At 46.1% G+C, this 24,542-nt stretch overlaps 1 protein-coding gene across 1 annotated transcript in view; it reads right to left on the bottom strand.

The window, feature by feature from the left end:
* Positions 1 to 24,542, bottom strand: part of Fam78b (family with sequence similarity 78 member B) — an 87,346-nt gene that overhangs the window by 50,441 nt on the left and 12,363 nt on the right. The window lies entirely within an intron of this gene.

Genomic DNA, 24,542 nt, shown 5'->3' with positions numbered 1-24,542 from the left:
TAGAAGAGGAGAAAAAGGAATAGGAAGAGGAAGAAGAGACGGAAGACGAGAAGGAGGAAGGAGTGGAGGAAACCCACCAGGCTGGGTTTCCTCACATGGAGAATGAATGATGTATCTTGCTAAACCTATGAGTCAGGACAGTCAACCTGGGGCAGCTTTACTACCAGGGGGACACTTGGGAAAATCTGGAGACACTTTCACAGTTACACCTGGGAGATGCTATTTGCATTATTGGGAGTCGTCAGAGATGCTGCTGAGCATCTGACAATGCTCACACAGGACAGCTGACAGGTCAAAATGTCAGTAATGGCATTGGCAAGAAAACCTGAATTAATGTAAAATAGCCATTAGCTTCAGTCCATGTAAGGAAGCCAAGGCACAGTTACACATCGTTCTCAGGATAACAGCTAACAGGAGTGAGAACGAAGTCTAATCCTTACTGCTTTAATTCTGAGTAGTGTTTTTCCTCCTAGGTCATGTGTCCACCTGCATAACCAGATGTCACAGCAGGAACCAAGAAGTGTCACACCTGATAAAGAATGCTGTCACTGTTCAGCTTGGTGACAGGGTGCAGGCAGAGTAACGTGGCCTACCAGCTCCTCTGTGTATGTGTGTTATAGCTCCTTTACTTTAGAACAAGACAGTGATGATGGCCATACTGGAGGCCTAGAACACAGCTAAGCCTCACCGTAGTGGGCCAGGTAAGGCTGCTCCAGGGTTGAAGCAACTGTTCTGGTCCATGTGGAGGAGAGGTCAGAGAAAGGAAAGTCCCTCCAAAGAATGGAGAATTGGGCCTCCAGCACAAGTGACTTTGTTGTGAGGACTGGTAGAAGAAAGAAGAGACGGAGGGTCACAAACATGTCTTAGGATCTGCAAGGCAGCCATTTGGATCTATGGGAGGTGTCTCGAGAGGCTTTGGTGGGCAGGAGTTAGATTCATGCTGCACTTGAGTTTGCTGAGAATCGTCTAAAATGGCACAATATCGCTGGGGTTCAGGGTGATTTGGATGACTTCTGAGGGACACTAAAAAATGTTCTAATTGGAAAGTTCCAAGCTCTTATTATGTTTTATGAAACCAAGAAGAAGGTTCTGCTGTGTGCTAATTGCAGGGTGTGAGCTGAAACCACAGGAACAAGCCCCAGCAGGGTACCCAATGTAACTTGGAACATCCTGTGCCCCCAAATGGTAGGGACTTTCAGTGCAGTGAAAGAGCTCCGCAGATAAGGACTTCTGCTTTCACCTGAGGCAGAAAACCAGGAAGAGAGTAAAACCAAAGCAGAGGCCCCACCCCCAAGCCAATTAAAAAAAAATGTCACAAGTTGGGCATGGCTTTGCATGTCTTTGATCCCAGACCTCTAGAAGCAGAGGCAAGCAGATCTCTGTGACTTTAGGACCAGCCTGGTCTACATAGCAAGGTCCAAGCCAGCGGGGGATGTAAGTGAGACTATGTCTCAACACAACAACAAAACAAAACTAACAACAAACGAAAGTCCCCGACTTGTCAGAAAACTTCTCTACAGCAAGAGCAGGCTACAAAGACGGAGCAGGTGTCAGCCATCACCAGGAAGCACAATTATTGTACAATGAATATGATGGGGTTGGTGACACCCTGTCATGGCTACTGTATAACAAGCATTCACATAAATAACTTAAGGATACTTTGTTCTATATTTGTTACTCCGAGGTCAATCTAATCATACCCATCCTCGGAAAACTCACAGTGTTACTATCAGGCTACACTGAGCTTGGCTAACATTGCCTAAGCTCAAAATCCAGGGGTGTGATGTAACTCAAGGACACTGGGTAAGTCCTTCCTCTGCAGTTTTCTACTTTACTTCCAGCATCGCTAGGGAGCAAGTCAGATGCTTGTAGAGAACTTAGAATAGAGAGTACACACAGCTCACTTGTGCTGGGCGGGCCAGTCATCAGAACGGAGGGCTTCTCCATGTATCGTCCTTCTTAGTGGAGATCTCCTCCATCGCCCTGATTGCTCTCTACCTAATCGTTGTTGTCCTGCACTAAGTCATCCCACCTAATTAAGCAAATATTCTCATGTTTGGATGAAGTCCCAAAGTTCAAAAGTCACCTTCCTCCAGTCTTCTGTGAAGGAAGCACTATAAAAAAACCACTCCAACGCCCCTCCCCCCCGAATTAGGAGAACCAATCAAGTTAGCTCTGTTCTGTATCACTCTGGATTATTTTGAAATAATGTGCAGCCATGCTACCGTCCAAGATGCTGAGAGGTGAAAGTCTGTGAAGTTGCCACTGGCCTAGTTAGGCTTCCTGGGGTGTGGGAGCAAGCTGTGTGGCCAGTCTCAGGTCACTGAAATCTGTGAGAACTGGAGCCTCTGTTAAACACGCAAGGAGTGGGTTGCTTATTAAAGTGGCTGTGTCTTTGAGGGTCCCTGCTTACTTAGTGAGGGTGGTAGAGTGCTTCTTTTTCCTCCGGAGAGCAAGCTTTCCACTAAAGGTTGGACCTGTTCCTTCCCTACGCTTCTTGGGTGTGCACAGCTGTGGCCCCAATCTGCAGCTGCACAGCAGTGCCAGAGACTTCCTTGTTAAGTGTTGCTTTGGGCTTTCCCCCAGAGCTGGTTGGGAAGGCTCATAGCATGAAGGATGAATGTTGCTGTATAGGTTTCTGAGATGAACCTTAAAGAGGTAATTTTTTAAAAGAACCTGCAATTTGCATACTCCACCTGTAGGTGGCTGCAATACAAACCAAACTGCAACAATGTTTAATCACGGAAAGGTTATCCATAAATGTGTATCGAATCCCAGTGAATAATTAAAAGGCAAGCAACTTTTCAAGAGCAATCTTGAAAAAAAAAGCTGAACTTAGACATAATATGGGACATTGCATCTCGCTTTCAGGGGTTAGAATGCAGTCCACTGCTGACTTTGGTTGACTTAATTAGAATGTGTCCCTTCACAGCTTTGGGATGCAGGCTCTGACTCTCCCATGCTACTTCATTTCGATATGCTGTCCCTGTTGGTGACAATCTTTCCATCTCAGGGGTCTCTGAATGAGTGCATGTAACACTGACTGAGTCAGACTTTAGTCACCAGTGGGATCCATCGAATTCACACCTCTCTTTTTATAATAAAGTGGTAGGAAGGGCATAATGAGAAGTGAAGCCCAGATTGGGGACGAGTATTAACCTGGCCACTAGTTAGTGGCAGAGACAGAATTTGAGCTTGAGTTCCCTGTCTTATGGTTAGGCCAACCATTCTTAACATTCTGAAGTCATTTCAGAGTTCTGAAGAAGTGCCCACATAAAAGATTAGCACACTGAAGGGGAGACAAAGTAAGAGTGAGCAGAGTACAGCGACTAAACTGGCTTAAAAGAGAACGGAGCATGAATATCTGGAAACAGCTCGGTCAGACAGCAGTCACTCACTACCTCCCACTGTCTCTGGGGTAGCATCAGGATTGTCCTGGGAGAACACAGGTGGCTTGTCTACAATGTTAACTTTAAAAATGTAGGGAACGTCGTGAGTCTCCTTTAATAACCCAGTTTACATCTGTCATCTGTGACTTTCTCCGAAAGTTCATTCCTGGGATCTATTTATAACTCCAGCCCATACTGTTTTCTTAGAGGAACGATTCGCACACTCTGACTACCCGCGGCGTAAAGTACTACTTCCTTCTATTCGGCCCTAAAACTATGGAGCTCTCCGGCTTTGCGCAGCAGGGCAGGATGCGAAGCCATTAACATCCTTCACCTGAGGAATTATTTTTAAAGAAGCTAATTAAGCCGACAATGAAAACAGGCATAATACTATGCAAACACATTAATTAGGCCAATTTTGAGGTTTCAACAAGTGCCCTGGAAAAGTTCAGTCCATTTACACTGTAACTCTCCCCCAGCTGGTTTGCAGCTAGAACCGACTTCAGTAGGAATTTGCTTTAGACACCTGTATGGTTCTGGTTTATCTCTGATACAAAAGAGAAAACGCAAAAGTGATACTAGGGTGGCACCGACGCCACCCTAGGTCGGGCAGCGATCCAGAGACCATAGCTAAAATCTACCAGCAGTGATTCCTGAAAATGAATTCTTTTGTTTTCAGAGTTTAATGTTCTCAGAACAACCCCACTCTGCTCTACGCTGGGTAGAGCTGGCTGACTCTAGTATCGTAAGAGGGCAGATGGAATGCCAGGAGCCACCATCCTGAGGAAAGGCCGCTGTATTTCAAGCCTCCCTCCTCATAACGTTTTCTTTCACCCACGGAGGAGTTAAGTCTCGGTTGTTGGTCTCCTCTGCTCAATAGCAAGAGGCATATTGGGTGAGGATGTTCTCTTTATTGGTGAAAAGACAGGGCAGTCAGGTGGCATTCTTAAGTCTTCTTTTGCAGCCAGGCGAGAAAAGGGATGAAGGAGGAACCAAGCCAGAGTGGATTCCTGAAGGAACATTCTCCATCATGGGTCTGGTTCTGATTCCCTGCCTCACCCAACAGAGCTGCTGGAACAGGGTGTGAAACTCTATACTACGACTTTGCCAAGGGGAGAAGGGAAGCCAAGGCCGAGAGGAGCTTCTCCTCACCAAACAGACACATTCTGTGTGTGTGTGTGTGTGTGTGTGTGTGTGTGTATGAGAGAGAGAGAGAGAGAACAAAGGTTAACATCCAAGTATTTTGGAATCAGTATACAAAAAGCCTATTATCTGAGGTTGGTTTTGGGTATATTAAGAGATCTAGTTCCCCAAGACCTATGAAGTCCCATGAGGCCCCTGCATTCTCAAGAAGGAGTAGAGAGGATGCAGGAGTGTGGCAAGCCTCATTGCAAACAGCCTTTTAAAAGGAGCCTTGTCACTCAATTCTCTAGGTGTGCTAAGTACAGTGTCTTAACCAGAGCCTGCCAGTAATTTGCTTGTCTATAGGACCAGCTGGGAACTAACCCAGGACACTGGAGATGTAACAGCAAAGGCTGGAAGGATTCTGATGCACGCAGGGCGTCGGAGACTTAATAAGAGTTCAATCTTTTAGCGATGCCTGAATTCACAGCATGGCTTTTCCCAAGGAGTGCCAAGTGCTTTAAAGATGACACGTTAATCTTCACAGAGCCTGGGAATGGAAAGCTGGAGCCTGCAGGGACAGGGCGAGGGCTGGGGAAGATGACTTCTCGCTGTATGTTGGCTTCTGTGAGCCCAAGCTCTGATGTGGGGAGCAGGGCAGCTGTCTTCAGATGCCTCATCTCTGTCCCCTCAGCTGCTACTGTCCCTGCCAGTTCTCAGACCCAAAGTCATTAAGAATCAGACCCTTCTGTTCTCCTCTTTTAAGCAGCACCACTTTACCAACAAAACAAAGCAAAGACTAAAGAAGCAAAGAGCAGATAAGAAAAGGAAGGGGAGCAAGAGAGTCCACCAAAAGGAAGATGGTGACAACATGGTCTGCCCAGTAGTCCATGCTCCAGGCACCTGCTTGTCCCTATCATCCCTAGAAACATCTGGATCTAGAGGTTTGTGGAGGATCTTAAGTCCCTGTTTGTTAGCACAATGCCCGGCACAGACTGAGTACATAATGAGGTCTGCCAAGAGAATGACCAAAACTGCACTTTCCAGTTTAGAAAATAACTTATCCACCATAACTACGTACTTCCCCCAACTACATCCATCCATCCAACGCAAGGAAACTAAGTTTATGATGGCCAGAAAAGGAGGCTGACCTGAGGTCTTCTCGCTGTCAGGCTGTTTTGTTTTTCTTCTGAAGGACTGGATAGGAGTGTTCTAGACTGACCTGGAGAACGTGCGAGGCCGGAAAGGAAGGAAGCTAGTTGTCTAAGGCTAGAATGCTAGCCTGGGAAAGAATGCGGACAGCTGCTGAAGGATAGCAAGCATTTTTGCTTCATGTGAGAACTGATGTTCAGCAAGGATTGCTGACTCCTGGAAGGTGTTTACCGAGGACTCAGGATGTATTGGACTCGGATAGTGGGTGGTGATTGATTATCCATGTCTGACCTAGACAAGAAAAGGGCTAATAATTCCATTGATGTCACCTTTTGACCTATTTCCTTTTTCTTGTCCAACCTATTTTTATAAATAATAGATTCAAGCACCAGAAAACATGATTTAAAACTAGCCCACCTCCATACTGTTGTGCCATGACATTAACCATAGATGGGAAAATAATAAAGACAGGCAGCTGTACAAGATACAGGGCATTGCAGGATGTCAGGCATCTGGGGCGGTAGACTCTGCCTCAGTTGTACCTATTGCATACCTACAGACTTCTACTCTATAGCCCTGTGTATAAGAGCCCAAGAGGAAATCAAGGTAAGCCTCCGAAATGATCCCACTTTCCCGGAGGCATCTGGTTCTATGCAGTTTCAGGTCAAAGTGCACGGTAGGATGAGAACACTTCCATCAGGGTAGGGTCCCTCTTTCCTGTTCTCCCCTGCTCTTAGGCCGAGTGTCCCAGACCTGTTCAGTGAGGATGGATTCATAGCTGGAACCTGGAACACTTCCTAGACTTCCATCTCCTTAAAGAAGCTGCTGATGGCCATAGGGCATCCAACTACAGAGGAGGATTCCCCCAGGGATCCTCAGTCCAGGGTGGTTCACCCTTGCTCTGTCTCCCAGTTCTGTCCCCACCTCATTCTCTTTGCCAGAAGCTCCACTTGCCTGCCCTTTAGAACCTTCTTCTCTTTCTTTCAGCTCAATTCTGTTGGTTCTTCAACCAAAATATCCAACTTCTACAGTCTCCGTGAGTTCCAGGCCAGCTTTGTCTACATAGAGAGCTCCAGGTCATCTATGGCTGTAAGTAGAGTCCGTGTCACACACACACACTCATGCACACACACACACTATTACCACCACCAAAAAAAAAAAAAAAAAAAAAAAAGAAAGAAAGAAAGGAAGAAAGACAAAGAAAAAAATCTCTTTACTACAATGAATGATTTTTAAAGCATTATTTCTCTCTCTTTCTTTCTTTCTTTCTTTCTTTCTTTCTTTCTTTCTTTCTTTCTTTCTTTTTCTTTCTTTCTTTCTTTCTTCTTTCTTTCTTCCTTCCTTCCTTCCTTCCTTCCTTCCTTCCTTCCTTCCTTCCTTCCTCTCTCTCTCTCTCTCTCTCTCTCTCTCTCTCTCTCTCTCTCTCTCTCTCTCTCTCTCTCTCTCTCTCTTTCTTTTCAGGACAGGGTTTCTCTGTGTAGCCCTGGCTGTCCTGGAACTCACTTTGTAGACCAGGCTGGCCTTGAACTCAGAAATCCACCTGCCTCTGCTTCCCAAGGGCTGGGATTACAGGTGTGTGCCACCACTGCTTTTCACAACTACATTTACCTTGACTAGATGCGGCCCAGAGTGGAGAACATGTTTTGAGTTGGGAATGTTAGCATGTAAAATGTCATTCATCTTAACTAGCCTTACACTCGTGGGATAACAGGACTAAAAGGACTAACAGGCTGTTTGATCTAATGCGCCACTGGAAATGGATTCTCAGTACTAGAGAGATGCATCTTTGAACACTGTTTTGACTTGAATAAAAAGCATCCCCCTTCCTCCAGGATTTGTGCAGTGAAAGCTTGATTTAACAGCTCCACAAGTGAGGTCTGGAGAGGTGGCTGGAGAAAGTGCTAAACTCATCAATGAAATCAATGAGTTGAGTTCACTGCTAAAAGCATGGCATTAGGTCACTGGAGGTATGCCTTTGGAGGGTTTATTTTGCTTAATCTCTTTCCCTGTCTTTCTCTGTGTCTCTCTGTCTCTGTCTCTCTGTGTGCCCCTGTCTCTGTTTTTTCTTTCTGGATGCCATTTAGTAGTCAGCCTTACCCATTATAAACTCCGACTACCACGATGTACTCTTGTGCCTCAAGAGCAAAGCAACAGAAAGCCAGACAACTGTGGGTAAAAGCTTCTGAAATCATGAACCTAGATTAGATAGTAAATCTCTTAAATGATGCTCCCAAGTATTGTTTTCACACTGAGAGGAAGCTAAGACAGGAAGTTGGTATCAGGAGTGGGGTAGTTCCTTTGATATTACCTGATGACGTGGTTAGGGGGCATTTGGAACTGGTTTGTAGGTGACATCATAAAAGACTGGAGATGATGGCTAAAAATGCTAAAAATGCTATCGACAGAACTTAACAGTCTATTCTGATGGCAAAATTCTGATAAAAATGTAAACAACAAAGGCTATGCTCATAAGGTTTCAAAAGAAACATGGACTTTATTGGGAAATTAAACTAGAAGCTGTTTGTTTTATCACCTGAGAGACATTTATCTACATTTTGTTTATGTCCTCAGATTTTGCAGGATACAGAATTTAAAGATAATACACTAGCCTGTTTAGGAAATTTCAAGCATTTAGCCTGTGGTGTTGGTATTGTTAGTTGCTTTTATCCAGATTCACAATGAGACCTGAAACCAAAAATTTGAAAGTACAAAAATTTGAAAAACAGTTTGGCCAGAGGAGAAGTACCAGAAATGTTGGTGCTGAAGACATAGTTCCATTGCAAAGAAGCCCAGTGCTTTGTGCCAGGACACCAGGCAGGGCGCCTGGGAGAACCTCAGCAACTGCTAAACCCAGTGCTCCTGGGTGTAAAAGTATAAACTCTTCAGAAATACTTTGTAATAAAATTGCCACAGTATTTCCTTAGACAGGATTGCCTAAAAAGATGTTACTCCAGGATTCATTCCACCATGTTACCAATTTTGACTTGGAGGGTCCTATAGTTGTGGTCTAAGTAGGGCCAGATTCTACAAAAACTGGAAGCAGGCCCTGATGCTGGTCTGGCAGGAAAGCAGAATGTAAGACTTACAGAATAATGGAGGTTCCCTTGCAGAATTCAAAGCAAGGCAACATGCAGCATGATTTGAGTCCCTGATGGCAGCTCTGGAGTAGGCAATGCATAATATAATCTGAGTGAAGTTGAGGCTGCAGTAAAGACCCCAGGAGATGAGAGATGTCAGAAACACATAATGTCTATTGAGAAAGGCCACAGGAAGCAAGTGGAGCTAACCCAAAGGGAAAAGACATCTGTCTGCAGCCAGCAAGGTCATATAGGTGCAGCTGTTTAAGCACTTTGCAGCTTAAATTACAACTATATGTTAGAAGTGAAACCACAGGATTTATTGTTTGCTCTGTGGGGTCTAGTCTTGCTTTGGCCTCACTTCTCCTTTCCATTTTTTCACCCTTCCCTTTTGGAATGGAAACTCTGCATCTACTATGCCTGTATGCAGTGGATTGAATCAGAATGGCCCCCACTGGCTCATATGCATGGTCTACTGTTGGTGGAACTGTTTGGGAAGGATGAGCCTTGTTGGAAGAGGTGTATCACTAGGGCCAGGCTTGGAGGTTTTAATAGCTCATGCCATTTCTAGTTAGTTCTTGCTTTCTGCCTCATGGTTGTTGTCTTAACGTGAGCTCCAGCACCATGGTTGCCCGCTGCCATGCTCCCCATCATAATGGTCATGGACTCACCCTGTGAAACTGTAAACCCAATAAACTATTTCTTCTATAAGTCATGCCGGTCATGGTGTCTTAGCAGAGCAATAGAAATGTTAGAGGCTCAAAGATAATAGTTACTTTGAGTCTCTAAGAAGCCTTTTGACTTTTGAGCAATGCCAGAACTGTTAAAAACTCTTGGGGACTCTTGGAGATAGAATAAATGCATTTTGCATTATGAGATGTCATGAGTTTTGGGGGGGGGGACAAGAGCAAATGTTATGGTTTGTATGTGAAGTGTCCCCACACACTGCAGGTAATTGAGGGCTTGGTTTTTGATACAGCAGTGTTCAGTGATGGGACTTTGAATGGCGCTCGTGAGAACCCTGATCTCGTCATTGTGTTTCTCTATTGATGAGTCCCAGGCTGGGTTGGCTATTATTTTATAGGGGTTGGCTGCAGGAAGCAGGCTGCTGGCAGCATGCCTTTGAGGGTTGTATTCTTCCCCAGCTCTGTTTTCCCTTTCCTTTTACTGCTTCCTGACGGTCATGAGGTGAGCAGCCTCTCCCAGCTAAAGCTCCCAGCATCATGCTATTACACCTTGCCTTAGGCCTAAGACAATGAAATCAACTGATATTGGATCAAGCCTGTAAAACCATGGGCCAAAATAAGATGTGATTAATAAAGAGAGATTTCCCCCACCTCAGGCTACAGTGACAGGACACTGACTAACACCAGAACAACTCAGGAGCTCAGGAGAAGCGCACATTGAACATCTGTGAAGCCCCTTTCCATTCGGTTCATTTGGTTTTGGATAATCTCTTTTCATTAAAGTGTAAATTCCTAAAAGGTGTGGATTATTGGTGGTTTTTCTCATCACTGCCTTGGGATGGCCCAGAATAGTGCACGGCATATGGCATCCACTCAAACAATATTTGTTGAATGAATTAATAATTGGCCTTGCTTATAGCCCTTGAGACCTTTCAAAAAATCTAACCCTTTTCATCTTCTATATGACAGCCTCTGAAACAACCTGGGACAGCTGTCAGGATCCCCAAGTCATCTCCTTCTCTGACAAACATTTATAGTTCCCTGAACATTATGTGAAGAAAACTCAGACCCTTTGCCTTACTGGAGCCTCAGAATCACGGAGCAGCAGGGGACACTGGGATTTTTTTTCTCACCAATATTCTCATTCTGAAGAGAAGAAAATAGAGGTCTATCTGATGTAATAGCTACGTTAGAAGGAGAAGCCGGGGCTGACTGGGAATATAAGACATATATTGCCCTGATTGGGGCAATATAAGAAACAGCTGAGATAAGCCTCATGATGCAGAAACTTTGTAGAAAAACAAATCTAAGATCAATGAATTTACAACTTTTTGATGTTGTTCATGAGAGTAGCAGAATTCTTTAATATAGTTCAAATCAAATCTCTGGAGATCCTGACGCAGTCAAGCATGGGCATCTCTCTCTCTCTCTCTCTCTCTCTCTCTCTCTCTCTCTCTCTCTCCCTCTCCCTCTCCCTCTCCCTCTCCCTCTCTCTCTCCCTCTCCCCCACCCTCTCTTTCTCTGTGTGTGTGTGCACATGCAGGTGCATGCACTGGGGATTGAACCTGGGGATTGACCTTGTGCATACTTACCACATGTCCTTCACCCCCCACCCCCCACCAAGAACATCTCTGTACTTTCAGAATGCTGAGTTGAAAAAGAAAAATCTCTATACATTTGGCACTTACATTCCACAATCCTACAAAATGACCATAATGGTATAGTGATGTCAGAAGAAAAAAAAAAAAAAACCAAACCAGAAGTCCTCAAGTCAAATGTTTCCTGGCAGAGGCAGCAGCATTTGAGCAACAAGCAGACGACTCTGCTTAGGTTAATGTTAGTCTTACCTGGTAATGTTAGTCTTAGCCTGGTTAGTCTTACACTAACTTGACAGGAGCTAGAGTCATTGGAAAGGAGGGAACCTCAATTGAGAAAATGCCTCCCTAAGATCAAGCCATAAGGCATTTTAATTAGTGACTGAATGGGAGATGGTCCAGCCCATTGTAGGTGGTGCCATCCCCGAGCTGGTGGTCTGGGTGCTACAAGAGAGCAGGCTGAGCAAAGCCCTTGGGAGCGAGCCAGTGAGCCGCACCCTTCTGTGGCCTCTGCATCAGCTCCTGCCTCCAGGTTCCATCCCTGTTTGAGTTCCTGTCCTGGCTTCCTTCAGTGAGAAACTATAATGTGGAAGTGTAAGCCAAATAAACCCTTCCCTCCCCAACTTGCTTTTGGTCACGGTGTTTCATTGTAGCAACAGAGAACCTAACCAGGACAGTTTGGTTGTGAATGGCTTTTATTTGCATGTATCTAGTGTGTGGCTGGCAGAGGAGGTTGCAGGCTGGCCTTAACCAGTGTGGAGAATCCCAGAGGCTACTTTTCCCGTGGACACTAAGTCTATGCTGCTCCAGAAGTAGCAAAGCGTGGTCTTTTATAGAGACAGTGGAAGGCCCTCATGAGGGTTTTCCCTTTCTGTTACAGCCTCTAAATGTCCAATTGGACGGCTCTACTCTGAGGGTGGAGGAAGGAGGGTCCTCTTTCTCTTAGATAGGAGTCTTTACCACTGCCAGGAGCCCCATGTGGATGGGATAAGCTGAAGGTCATGCAGAATGAAGAGAAAGGTAGAAACGGGTTTCAGAAGATGCCTTTGGAAGACTTCTTTAAGCACATAGGAAAGAGAGGTTATAGCACACATACTCCTGACACATTCTGGTGGGTGTTAGGCTACTTGAAGTTATGAGAACCTTTCTAGGTTCAGTGTAGAAGTTATGAACACTTCTGTGGTCACAGTGTGGACATTCCACGAGCATAAACACCGCTCTTTCCCCCTCTAAGCCCTCCCACATGCGGTTTGCACATTGGTTCCTTCCCACAGCCTGCTCCACTGTCAACTCATGGCTCTTAAGTATCACTACTCTGCTGGAGAGAGGAGGCTCACTTGCTAGGAAAGGGCCACCTCTAGCATGAGGTGGATGTAGATTGGACAGGGGAGGTGAACATGCAAATCAAACTGCAGACATCATTAAGAGCTGGAAATGGTGATTATAAATCTCAGAAGCCAGACGGCAGCTGTAAGAGCTCAGGGCTTTCAGGGAGGACAGCAGTTGGGGCCAGGAATAAATCTGAAACTTGTCTTCATAACTAAGCCAGGAGACAGACAAAGGGGCCACCATCTACACAGGGAGGAATGACGGGACTTCTCTGCAAGGGACCTCTGTCTTTGTACCCTGAGCTGATGCTAAGTTGTCGAGGCATGCGTCAGGATCTGTAAGAGCAAGTAGTGGAATAATGGCTAATTAAAGTATGTAGACAGTCTCTCAGAAAATGTTTAATGATAAAACACAACCGAAGAGCTGCACAGGGTGGGAGTGGTATCTACTCTCGTCACCGGGCTTCTGCTTGCCTGTACTATGGAAAGGAAAGGCCTTCAAGTCTACACAATAGTTTCTTATAACTATGTTCATTTTGAAAACAACCCTGTGAGGGAGGTGTTACTATCATGCATCCATTTTTTCTTCCCCAAATTAAGAGACCATGACTTAAGAGTAACCCGAGGCAACCGAGAGTCGACCTGAGACTACCAACTGCTCTTACAACCCTTCTGTAAGCAAAAGTGGCTGGATTAGACGGACGGTAAATGTCTACCACATGTGTGTCTGTCTGACGGTCAGGACTGCCCCCTTGACACCACAGGCCAGTGAGGAGGTGAACACTCAGAAAGGAGTCCCCCCGGCATGATCCCACCAGGATGGCATACTAGGAGTCAAATGCTGATCTGGGAACTGAGGACATCTGTCTGCAAGGGACACAGATCTTATGATCTCTTGCCACAGACGCAGTCACCACACAGTTGGGTCACAGGGAGACAAACACATATTGGGAGCACTCTGGTGGTCTGGGGACATGAATATCACATGGGTTTTACTCTATGTATGGAGCAAGACATACCTCCTCCCTAAGGTTCTAGTCACACAGATCATCCAACCACAGAAAGAAGATAGAGTATCGTTCCACACGTTGCTTTCACACGATTAGATAGCCTTTGTCTAAGGGGAAGATGATTAACACTTAATTATTTACTATGCCTGGAAGCTGGGCTCATAACAGGTCCTTAACAAGCATTTTCCTAATTAGTAAATGCAGGATCCTTGACTTCCACTTTATGTGGCAGAAACGTTCCAGCATGAAGGTGTTATGGTAGTGTCCATCAGCACAAAGTGTGAAAGACAGATAGACACAGGGCAGCCACCTCTGACTTGGCTGCTACCTGGATGCACGATCTATGACAACTGGAATTGCCCTGTGTGTCTCCCTGACGGGCACAGGTTTTCACACCAGTCCATACACTCTGTGGATCTGGGAGGAAGGGAGGGAGGCAGGTGAGCAAGGGCTTGTCATGAAAAGTTGCACTGTTCTTGCCACGTCCCAGCAGGGCCGGTCAACGGGGACAGGTCCTGAACTTCCTTGCCCCGAGTTTCTCAAAAGGTCAGACGGGGTTGGAGGATGACCAGCTGTGCTCTGACCTGAGTCACATCTGCACAGAAGAGGTGTAAGTTGTTTTGTGTGGGTGTATACCTATGTAGGTCACTAGGGGACACTGTGCCATGAATAGAAACACAAATAGGGAGGGGCTAGATTTCACTTAAAGGAAGTTCCAGTGTTCTAAACAACTCAGGTCTATTGGAGTGGTGAAGCACTGGGCTGGAAGACCTGCCGAGTAAGATAATTCTGGGGAGATGGGTGGACAAAGGGCTTAGCTGCGATCATGTTAGTGGCCTGGATCAGGTTCCAGAATTCCAACCTGGAGAGGAGCACACGGTTCCTCAGTTCAGGAGACCTTCTAGAATAGCTGTGATTTGGTTGACGGCACAGTGATTTATGAGGGTACAGAGCCCCAGGAATGTATGTCCAGGACCTAAACTTTGGAGCCAGATCACTGGATTCAAGCTGCAGCTCTTGAGAGCTGAGAAGTCTTAGGTAAATTGTGTGTGTGTGTGTGTGTATGCATGTGTGTGTGTATTTGTGCATAAGGTGTGTGTGTGTGTGTGTATGCATGTGTGTGTTGGCCCTGTGCCCAACACAGCCCACAGAGCACCTCTGCAGTCCTTATCCGAACCCTTCGATGTGTGGTAGGGAGGGCCCAAAAGATGGAGCAGGAGCAATGTTCTCACGAGCTGAAGCACAGATGAGCCACAGCCTGCCTGGGCACCTTGGATAAAAACAAAAAGGGTGCAGTCTCATTAACTAATGGGGAGGCAGCCCGAACAGCTGACAAATGTCACAGGGGAAACCCTTGGCTCAAATGAAAGGTTCCAGAAACCATCATCCTTCTCAAAGGATGAAAGAAGAGCTGACATGCCACAGAACTCAAGATTGCCTGACAGCCAGCAAGTTGAGAGAGGGAGAGAGGAACAGGGGGGAGAGAGAGGAGGGGAAAGGGGAGACAAAGAGGAATAGGGAGGGAGGAAGGCAGGATAGATGAGAGAGAGAGAGAGAGAGAGAGAGAGAGAGAGAGAGAGAGAGAGAGAGAGAGAGAGAGAGAGAGAGAACACACGAACGAACATGACTTTTTCACAGATTCAGGCTCAGCCATTTGAATGGGGAGGAAGCCGTAGGGGAGGGGTCTGGGAGTGGTCTAATTCTCCTTATGAATGATCTTGATGTGGGTGTCACAGAAATGAAATCAACAGATGGCAATTAATTTGTAGACAATGAAAGCGACTGAAATCCAGAGTTACAGGAACCCTGAAACTGCTTCTAGGCAAGGGAGGCATGTGAGCACGAAATATTTCCAGAAGGATCAGACCCAAGTCTGCTCTGCCTCCCTCTAAAGGTGCGGGGCAGGGATGGGGAGGAGGAGGAGGCTGGCTGTCCTCTTGGTGTAGCAGGAAGGATCAGAGAGAGACAGGGTGGGCAGGGAATGGAGAAGACAGAGGTCTCCATTCATCTTAAACGGCTCTGCTCCTGATAGACAGGGAGTGGGTGGCTGTTTATCTTTGAAATCTCAGCTATTTTCTTCAGTAAAGAGGTGTAAACTAACTTCCTTCAGGGCACAATCTTCAGTTGTGCTAGGGAACATTAAAGGTACACTGCACAAGGAGGAGAGGCCTGCCATTCCTTCCTACAAGACACCTTCCTCTGGTCCTCATGGAACCTGGCTCAGAGGTTTCTTTGAGAACTCATTCATCTTCCCCTTAAAAGGCAACCTAACCTCTCTTCTTTCCCTTGTTCATGAAGAATGTGGGGTTTCTTTCAAAACTCCAGGAGTGGGGTGGAGTGTGGGGGAACTAGCCACAATGTCAATTTGAAGGCACATAACTGCCCTAGTAGCAGCCCCTTTGCATCTCAAACTGTAAGGGTCAATTTTAACAGTCAACTTGATGGGACTTAGAATTACGATGGAAATAAACCTCTGGGCATTCTGTGAAGGAGGTAGACTGAGTTAACAGAGGTGGGAAGAACAACCTTAAACGCGGGTGGCGCCATCCCTAGGCTGGGGTCCTGGACTGAGGAGTCCTAGGGAGAGCTCACCAGCGGCATTGGGCACCTTCTCTGTGCTGGCTCCATTGTCAATCCCCTTCACACAAGCTAGAGCCATCTGAGAACTTGTGGAGTGTAGTCTTGGTTAATGATTGATGTGGGAGAGCCCAGTCCTCTGTGGGTGGTCCTGGGTTGTAAAGGAAAGCAGGTTGAGCAACCCAAGAGGGGCAAGCCAGTAAGAGGAGCAAGCCAGTAAGAGGAGCAAGCCAGTAAGCAGCACTCTTCCAGGGCCTTAGTTCCTACCTCCAGGTTCCCACTTTCAGTTCATGCTTTGCCCAGCCCCAGACTGTGACTTGAGCCAAGTAAGCCAAATTGCCTTTGGCCTTGACCTTTATCACAGCAACAGAAAGAAAACTAGGCGCCTTTGCTTCCCGATTAGATACAATGTGACCAGCTGTCTCCAGCTCCTGCTCTGTAATCTTCCCACGACTACAGACTTGGAGCACAACACGCCCTTCCTTAAGTGTCTGTTCTCAGGTTATTTTCTTACATCAACAAGAAAAGTAACTAAAACATAAACTCTGTCAGAGAAGACAGGGAGGAGGTTGGGACCAATCCTGCCCAATCAGAGGAGTCCCCTCTAGTCACTGTAGTCACCATTAAGGATGGTCTCGGGATACAGATGATGAACTCCAAGCTGATACACAGAGACCCAGGAAGCCAGGATGCAGGAATCACCATCTCTACTTCAGATTCCTCCCACTTCCATTAAAGCTGACCCAAATTCATTTATACAACTTGGAGGGCGCCCTCACACAACATAGACTAGGGGTGGGGATTTTATATTGAGAAAGCTTTGTTATCTCACGTCACTGTCTCCGCTCCAACCTCCCAGAGTATGCCTGGCATCTTCCATCCAAGCATTCTGCAAGCTGGCGCCCAAGGCTACGCTTGCACTTTGTCTAGGTTTTTTTTTTTTTTTTTTTTTTTTTTTTAACAGGGAAGAGGGCTTCTCAGTGGACAGCAGGAACACAGGTCTGCAGGGAGGAGACAGTCACCTGCCTCTGGGTTGTGGGGAAGAGGGGAAGACAGGATTCAGATATTTCTCCAAAGTCTTTTCTAGCTTTTATGACTCAAAGATAGGCCATGGTGCATTTTCTTAGCTAAAGTCAGCAAAATGTCCAGTCTTGGAACTTCTACAGACTCACAGACAGGCCCAAGTCAGACCCATTTTTGGCATTCGGCAGAGCCCATTCATGCAAGCTTTCCAAAGGAGAGGTGACTAATGCTTTCTTCTTGTTGGCTGCCGATTAAGCAGGTATTCAAATTCAGAACTTGAAGGCTAGTGGGATGATAACGTAGACCAGAGGTGGGCAATGAGTCAGAGACACTTCTTCAGTCTTTTCTCTTCTCCCCCTATCATGGACAAACCATAGACTTTCTCAGAGCCTCAGTTTCTTCATGGGCAACACCAAAGATACATTCTAATGCCCTTCTCATACAGCCACAGGGAGGAACAAAGGGAAGCCACTGAAGAGAAGCTCACTATGCACAGAGGACCTGGATGAAGGATAAATATTAGCACTGCTTGGTTGGTTCAGCATCTTCCCAGAAGGCCTCAGAGTCCACAATGACCACCATTTCTTACAAAGGCCTTTGACCCCAAGAATTAATTTCTTTTCCTCGTACAACATTTTATGGTACTTTAGGACATCAAGCATTATATCTATCTGTCTCTGAGTCAAACATTCCCATTTTTAACCCCTCCATCACCATGCTTAGAACAGTGGTTACTATAAATCTTAAAGACATTTGATAAAATGATGAATCAAGACCAACTAATGGGCTGCTTAGGATGATACATTTCTCTGGGAATGAAGACAGATGGAAAGTAAGCTGTTCATATTTCCTGGTGTTAGAAGACTTGTTAACCAGCAACACAAGTCAAAGCAGTGTTGCAAGGGCCAAGCTTCATTACGCCAAAGGCGAAGATTTGAAGTTGGGGGGGGGGGGCGAGGCTGGAGCCTAGAAGGTTTCTAAGATGGTTTAGACAGGAAGTTAGGGAATACACAATGGGTCAGGGTATACATAAAACTAACGCTCAAATTCCATACCCAGAAGGCATCAGAATAAAAAACCCTAGGAGACATCTCAGTCAAGCTCTTGGCCAGTGCTTCTCACCCTTCCTAATCCTGTGGACCATTAGTACAGTTTCTCACATTGTGATGACCCCAACTGTAAAGGTAAAGTTATTTCATTGCCACCTGTAAGTTTTCTACTGTTATGTATCGGGATGTAAATATCTGAGGGGTATCTGATATACCTGTGAGAGGGGTGTTCGACTCTCAATGGGGCCATGACCCACTTGTTGAAAGCCATTGATCTTGGCAAAGAGAGCAGCCACTAGGTGGACATCTGCACCTACTCTACTCTGAGCCATACAGAGTTACACTAAACAGTCATCACTGTCTACTTCAGACCCCTCATCTCCCTCTGTACTCAGCACTCAGGCTCAGTTGGCCACTTCTGTCTTTTTTATGGTCTGTTCAATTTCTCGTAGGTCTGACTCCAAGGTCCCCAAACCACCTGGGACACACATAAAAGCTATTGGGGTTCCTAGAATTCTGAGCTCATTACCCTAGAGCTTTTAGTTCATTCTTGCCTGGCTGGAGTTCAGAAGAGACCAGGTCTAAGAGGAGATGATCAAAAAGAGCCTCAGCCATGGAAAGATGCTCAGCAGGGAAGAAAGCTTAGCACAGTACGAGCCGCTCTGGACACAGGGAAACCTGTTGGACATTAGGACAGGGAAGGCTGATTACGGCAGATAGCCTTAGAGTTGTCAATGGGAGGAGATGCCCTCTTCTACTGGCATGCTGTGGTTCACCATGCTAAGATAATAACTTCTAGGCAGGATTAGTGAGCAGGAGGGACAGTAAACTCCTTCCAGGGCTGTGGATGGCTTAGCCTGGGGCTTCTGAACCAAGTGAGAACCACACAAGGCACTGCCAGGAACTGGCAAGATTCTGCCTGCAGAAGGCTGGATGCAAAGGCCATGTATGGTGTGTCAAGGTCTTCATGGGTCTATTGGATTGCCTTGCTTAGAGTAGGCTTCATGCACTGGAAGTTACCCATGGTAAACGTGCTTGATATTCAGTACCGGGGTATACACCTAGGTAATTCCAAACCAGCTGGAGGATTCATACCATGGGCATTTACCATATTATGGATAGTCAATAAATATTTGTCTATCTATTCTTTGGTGGGGAGGATGTAGGAGATTATTTATTGGAGCATGATCTTATTAATAGAACTTATTAGTGGCTATAGCACATGAAGATGGTTCATGACCATTATGACCATGCCACAAGTAGGAACATCATTATCCTTTCTTCTAGGTAGGGAAGCAGATAGAGATGTTGGTAGGTGGTTGAGAGCAGGATTCGAACCTACTTACTAAGATTCCTTGGACCATGCTTTCTATATGTTGTCTCTTAGGAGAGGAGAGTCAAGGGTAATGAATTCTTGGCTGTTGGTGTCTGGATCCTGTGATTGTCTCTATTGAGTTACACCCTTCCGTTAAGTTATACCTTCAACTTTAACAACAGTGGATCTTCAGCACTGTGCTCTACCTACGGGGAAACCTCTGAGGGATACACAGGATGCTATGAGGGGTCCAGAGAGCTAAACACTTAAGGACCTCAATGCTTTGACATATTTCATAGTGTTTGGCTTGTGTAAAGTTTCAATCTGGGAAGAGTGTTTGCAGTGGTTTTGTTTGAAATGTTCCAGCTGTTTGTGGTTTACGTTTTTTTTTTTTTTTCAAATCTTACTTACAATTTAATATTTACTTTTTTTTTTAAAGATAAACACCTATATGCTTGGGGATCCCAGCTGTTCATTTAGAATTCTTTGCATTACGAGCTTGGGTAAGTTACTAGATCTTTCGAAAGTTCCCATTTTTTTACATGTGGAATGGAGGTAATACGAATTTGAATGAGCTATAAATGAGTTCAAGTTTGTGTAAACATTTAACATCTCATGCTCATTTTCTCCTCATCTTCCTCCTCCCCCCTCTCCCTCCTCTTCTTCCTTCTTCTTGCTTGTGACTAGGTATCAGTGATGGATAGTTAACAGGGAGGACAGTAGAAGTCGGCTCAGATTTTTTTTAATGGAAACTAAGCAGAAGGAGACAACCCATTCTGTGTCTTTGAACCAAAAGGCATAGGCAAAAATAAAAAATAGGGCCTGATATTCTTTTTCCCTACACAATTAATTGTCTATTAGGCTGGGCCATGCCTATAGACTGTCATTCCATGATAGAGTGGGTTGCTAAGAGAAATGTTAAGCACTCATAAAAGTGAGATTAACTGAATTAAAATATTTTGGAACACAGACTTTTAAAAGAAGCTCCATCGTTTTCGCACCTCTCGGTTTTTTCTGAGTGACCCTGGGCAGCCCCCTCCCCTTCTTTCGTTTTAATTGGTTCTCTTACCTGTGCAATAGAGGCATTGCACTGAAGTCTCCAGTCCTTTAGCTTTCGAAACTCACTGCCCCTCACCTCACCCCCAGGCACTAGCTATTTAAGGGGACAGTCAGTGTGGAATCAGATAGCACTTCCTAACCCTATAAACCTGTCTGCTGAGTTCTGCTGGCTGAACCCTGGTTTGCCCGTGTGCGCTATGGAGGATAATTCCATACCCAATCTCCAATGCCCTACAACCTGTGGGCGCTCCTCCACAGAAGCAACACACGGCAGCATCTCTGCCTGACTTGGTTCCAGCCTGGCCTTTTAGCTTGTTTCTTTGCTCCTTTGTTTATAATGCTTATGAGAGTGTAGGTGTATATGGTTTCAACCAACTTGAGATAGCTGTGCCACAGAATAATTCAAAGCAGGGGTCCTGTGCTTTGCTCCCCCCATCTAGAGTCAGTCCACCAAGTGCCAGGCTAACTTCAGGCATACGTGCCTTCTTAGGAGTCCCTGGTTGCATCTTCCAAATGGCGGGCATTTTGCCTCCTGGTCCTGTTTTCTATCTCCACCCCACCCCCTCCTCTGCTGGTCTTTCTCAGAGCCATCTGGAAGAGAAGGAAGACAAGCTCCTGCCTGCCAGAAGCCAAATGCCAGTGCAAAATGAGCCCTTGGGGCAAGGCCAGAGAACAGGTGCAGGAAAACTTGGAACCAGCTGTGTGTGTCTCTCTGCTGCTGCAGGGAGATACTGAGGATTGCTGGACCCCAGCGAGCCTGGAGGCATCTTAGGAATGCAGGTTTCTTTCTAGAAGAATCTTCTGGCTTGTCATAGTAGTTTGGGCTTTAGAGTGTGTACAGTTGGGTGACAGAGATCACTGTCATTCATCAGAGTCCTTTATAAGACGTCAGAAAAAAACTAGATCTGCTGGGGCATCAATATGACCTTGGTTGTGTCAAGTGCATAGCAGAGGTGATTGCTGGGCTCCCTTGACCTTGGTCTTAATCAGACCCTCTCTGTGACTGGCAGTGCTTTGGCTCTCATCTCAATTCCTAATACAGAATGCCTAGAAACAGTATTTCTTCTAAGAGTGCTGCCTCGACACAAATTTATTTGAAAACATACCCACTCAATCCAATAAAGGTAATCACAAAAAGCAATCTCCTTTCCATAATCGAGTAACGAAGGATCTAGCAAGCAAACCATGATAAACTAAACACCATGGAAAATCTTCCCTATTACGACTTCTTCTTAATACGTGACTGAGTTTGCAAAATAAATTCCTGGGAGTCCAAAATGAAGCAAAAAACTGAAAACTCAAGACATAAGAAGACCCAGCCTAAAAAAATATTCTGTAAAGCTAAAAACTGAAAAACAGAGGAGGAGTCATGAATCCTTCAGAGTAGAAAGGCTTCACAAGACCCTCTCTGTGACTGGCAGTCCAAGAATATAGAATCATCTAGAACGTGCAACATTTTCAAGATACAATAATCTAGAACACAGAGCATCTATGCAACCTCTGCAACGAGACTTGAACAACGACAAGTTTCCTACACAGTTTCTTTTAAACATCTACAGAGGCAAATCAGAACCATGTGTAAGGTGGATGGTATAACCCAGACCCCAGACTATGATCTAGTTTGGAACCTGTGGGCCGGGACCTCCAGTTTAGCCAGCAAGATTTGCACTAGAATATCTTCCAGTGTTTATGCTTATGTACGAAGGCAAAAAAACATTCCAGGGAACTTGGTTTGTTTGAGATTCTGGGACATATATGATTCTGGCTGCCAGTGTAAGTGACCCACCACTTCAGGAAGTAGCAGATGCATATGCTTATGCACATAAAATAAAAGGTGATAGTTTTTGTATTATTACGAACCTTTGTAAAGTCTCCCAGCACCCACACAGGGGTTTTCTCTCAAGGTATAGACCTGGACACAGTTGTGTTTGGATCTGAGAGCGCATCTGCTCTTGTCTAACTGCTGACAGTGCGTCCACACCTGGAGATACGCAACGGACGAATTCAGTTCAGACTTCATTTGGAGTCTGAGGTCACTTAGGCAAGGCAAAAGGTTAAGGATTTTTGAGGAACCTGAGGAAGGACCTAGCCCTACTTGGCTTCTCTGGGCCCTTAGGTGCTGTACGTTTATTTTCTTCTTCTTCTTCTTCTTCTTTTTTTAACAGCATAAGAGCCTGCTTTTCTGCTTTTGATACCCAGGGCCTTCTGATGGCTCCCATGAAGGGAGACAAATCCTATTCTTTAACTTCCTCCCCACCATTTGGGGAAAGAAATGGTCCTTGCAGCTCGATGACTTGTCCTCCCCTCTCCCCCCACCATCCATCCATCTCTTTGGATCCCAAACCTCCCTAGTCCTCAACACCATGATCCAATGTGTAGGACCCAGAGCTATAGCTTCGTGGGTAAATTTCATTAATGGTCATTTAGGAGAGGGTTCCCTTCTGGAAAGTAGCTGTCCACCAAAGCTCGGAAGTTCATGGGCTCCTGGGAGGATGGCAGTTCCTGCTTTTAGGGTGTAGGGTTTTGCTGCTCCCGTTGTGGCCCCCTCTGCATTTGTCTCTTGGCCTCAGGTAGGTGGAGCCCAAGGGAGGATATTGATTAATTAAAAATCAGAGGATCCAGGAGACCCTGCCAGTGGGGCCTAATGGTCTGAAAAGGTGACAGGCTGAAGGCGGTGGGTCAGAACTCGACAACCAGAAATTGCAACAGACACAAAGACAGGCCAAGCAGATCTTGACAAAAGCAAGTGGGAGCCTGGCAGCAAATACTAACAAATCCCAGGCTACCCAGGCATCAGGGCATCTTGGAGTTACGGGACCTGCAAAAACCACGCCACCCAGGTGGTGATAATGGGGGCCTAAGTTGCCCAGGAGACCTGAGGCTGCATCCTCCTACAGGCAAGACAGGAACTGGGTCTTAGTGCAGTCTTTGAGAGTGGGAGGAAGGTTGGAATAGGGTCGAGTCAGGGGAGGCTGAGTATCTGACATTGCCCTGGATTTCTCGAGTCCTCCTGAGACATGGCCTGGAAAGTTCCAGGTGACGGTTCTGGAGTTGTGACACACTGCTGGGAGGTCTGCACTTTCCCCTCTGACAGTGTTCTTCTATCCGTAAGTCCTGAAAAGACTGAAGCACAACTGAGTGGCTTGGACCTGTTCTCTGCAGCCCCTCTCCTTTGGAGTAAGCAGACACAGCGCTATCAGATCCCTAGGCTAAACCCCCTTAACACAAAAAGAAAATGCTATAAAAACCCAAATGAGTGAAACCCAACTAAAAGCCACAACAGAGACAGAGTCCCCAGGCTGCTAGGATATCCCTCTCAGACGTCCCCCATCTGTTCTGCTCTCCAAGGCCTCCCAGCTGAGCCCTGCCGTCAGGGGAGGGCCCTTGGCCCCCTCACAATCTGTCATCTTTGACATCACTTGGATCTTGTTTCTTTTGAGGCTGCCAGGGGACATGAGGATACCATGCCTGTCCGTGGGCAGGGAGCCAGGAGGACCATGCTTGCCATCAGCACCTGGGTTGGGTGGGGTAAGTCTGAAAGAGCTGGAGAACAGGGGTTCTGAATTGCTGGGCATCCTAGCTGAATCCCAGTTTCTCCATACGTCCGCCTCTCTTGGCTGCCAGGACCTCATATTTCCTGCCATCTGTGATGGGTGTCTCTGGGGAGACCCTCTCCTTTGTAGCTTGCTAATCACTGTGTACAGACACTGGCAATAGCCTGGTCCCTACTCCTGGCAATTGTGCAGACATCCCTTGGGTTGATCTGAGTTCCTTTCTGTGCTGCCAAGGGATTCGACTCGTCCTGTGCTCTGCCTGCTTCCTCTCTACAGGTGATCATTTCTGCCAGCAGACTTGGACTCTCAGCAAACAAGGGTGTGTGTGTGTGTGTGTGTGTGTGTGTGTGTGTGTGTAAGTAAAATTAGAAGGTAAACTCCCCAGTTTACTGATTTTCAAACTAGAAGGCTAGGTATGTATCCATCCTTGCCCAACAGAATAAGGCTGCAGAAAAGCCCAGGGAATGGAAGCCTTAGCAATGGCATCAGATAGACCTGGGTCTGAATCCCGGTTCTATCAGCAACTCACGCGCACATTCTCACGATGCCCTTCCCGGGTTCCAGTGTGCATGTCTGTAAAGTGGGCTTCGGGGCCATATGCTTTAC

Source organism: Mus caroli, unplaced genomic scaffold, assembly GCF_978045245.1.
Source record: "Mus caroli unplaced genomic scaffold, Mus_caroli_1 scaffold_1, whole genome shotgun sequence".
NCBI lineage: Eukaryota > Metazoa > Chordata > Mammalia > Rodentia > Muridae > Mus > Mus caroli.
This window is presented reverse-complemented; position numbering and strand designations above follow the sequence as displayed.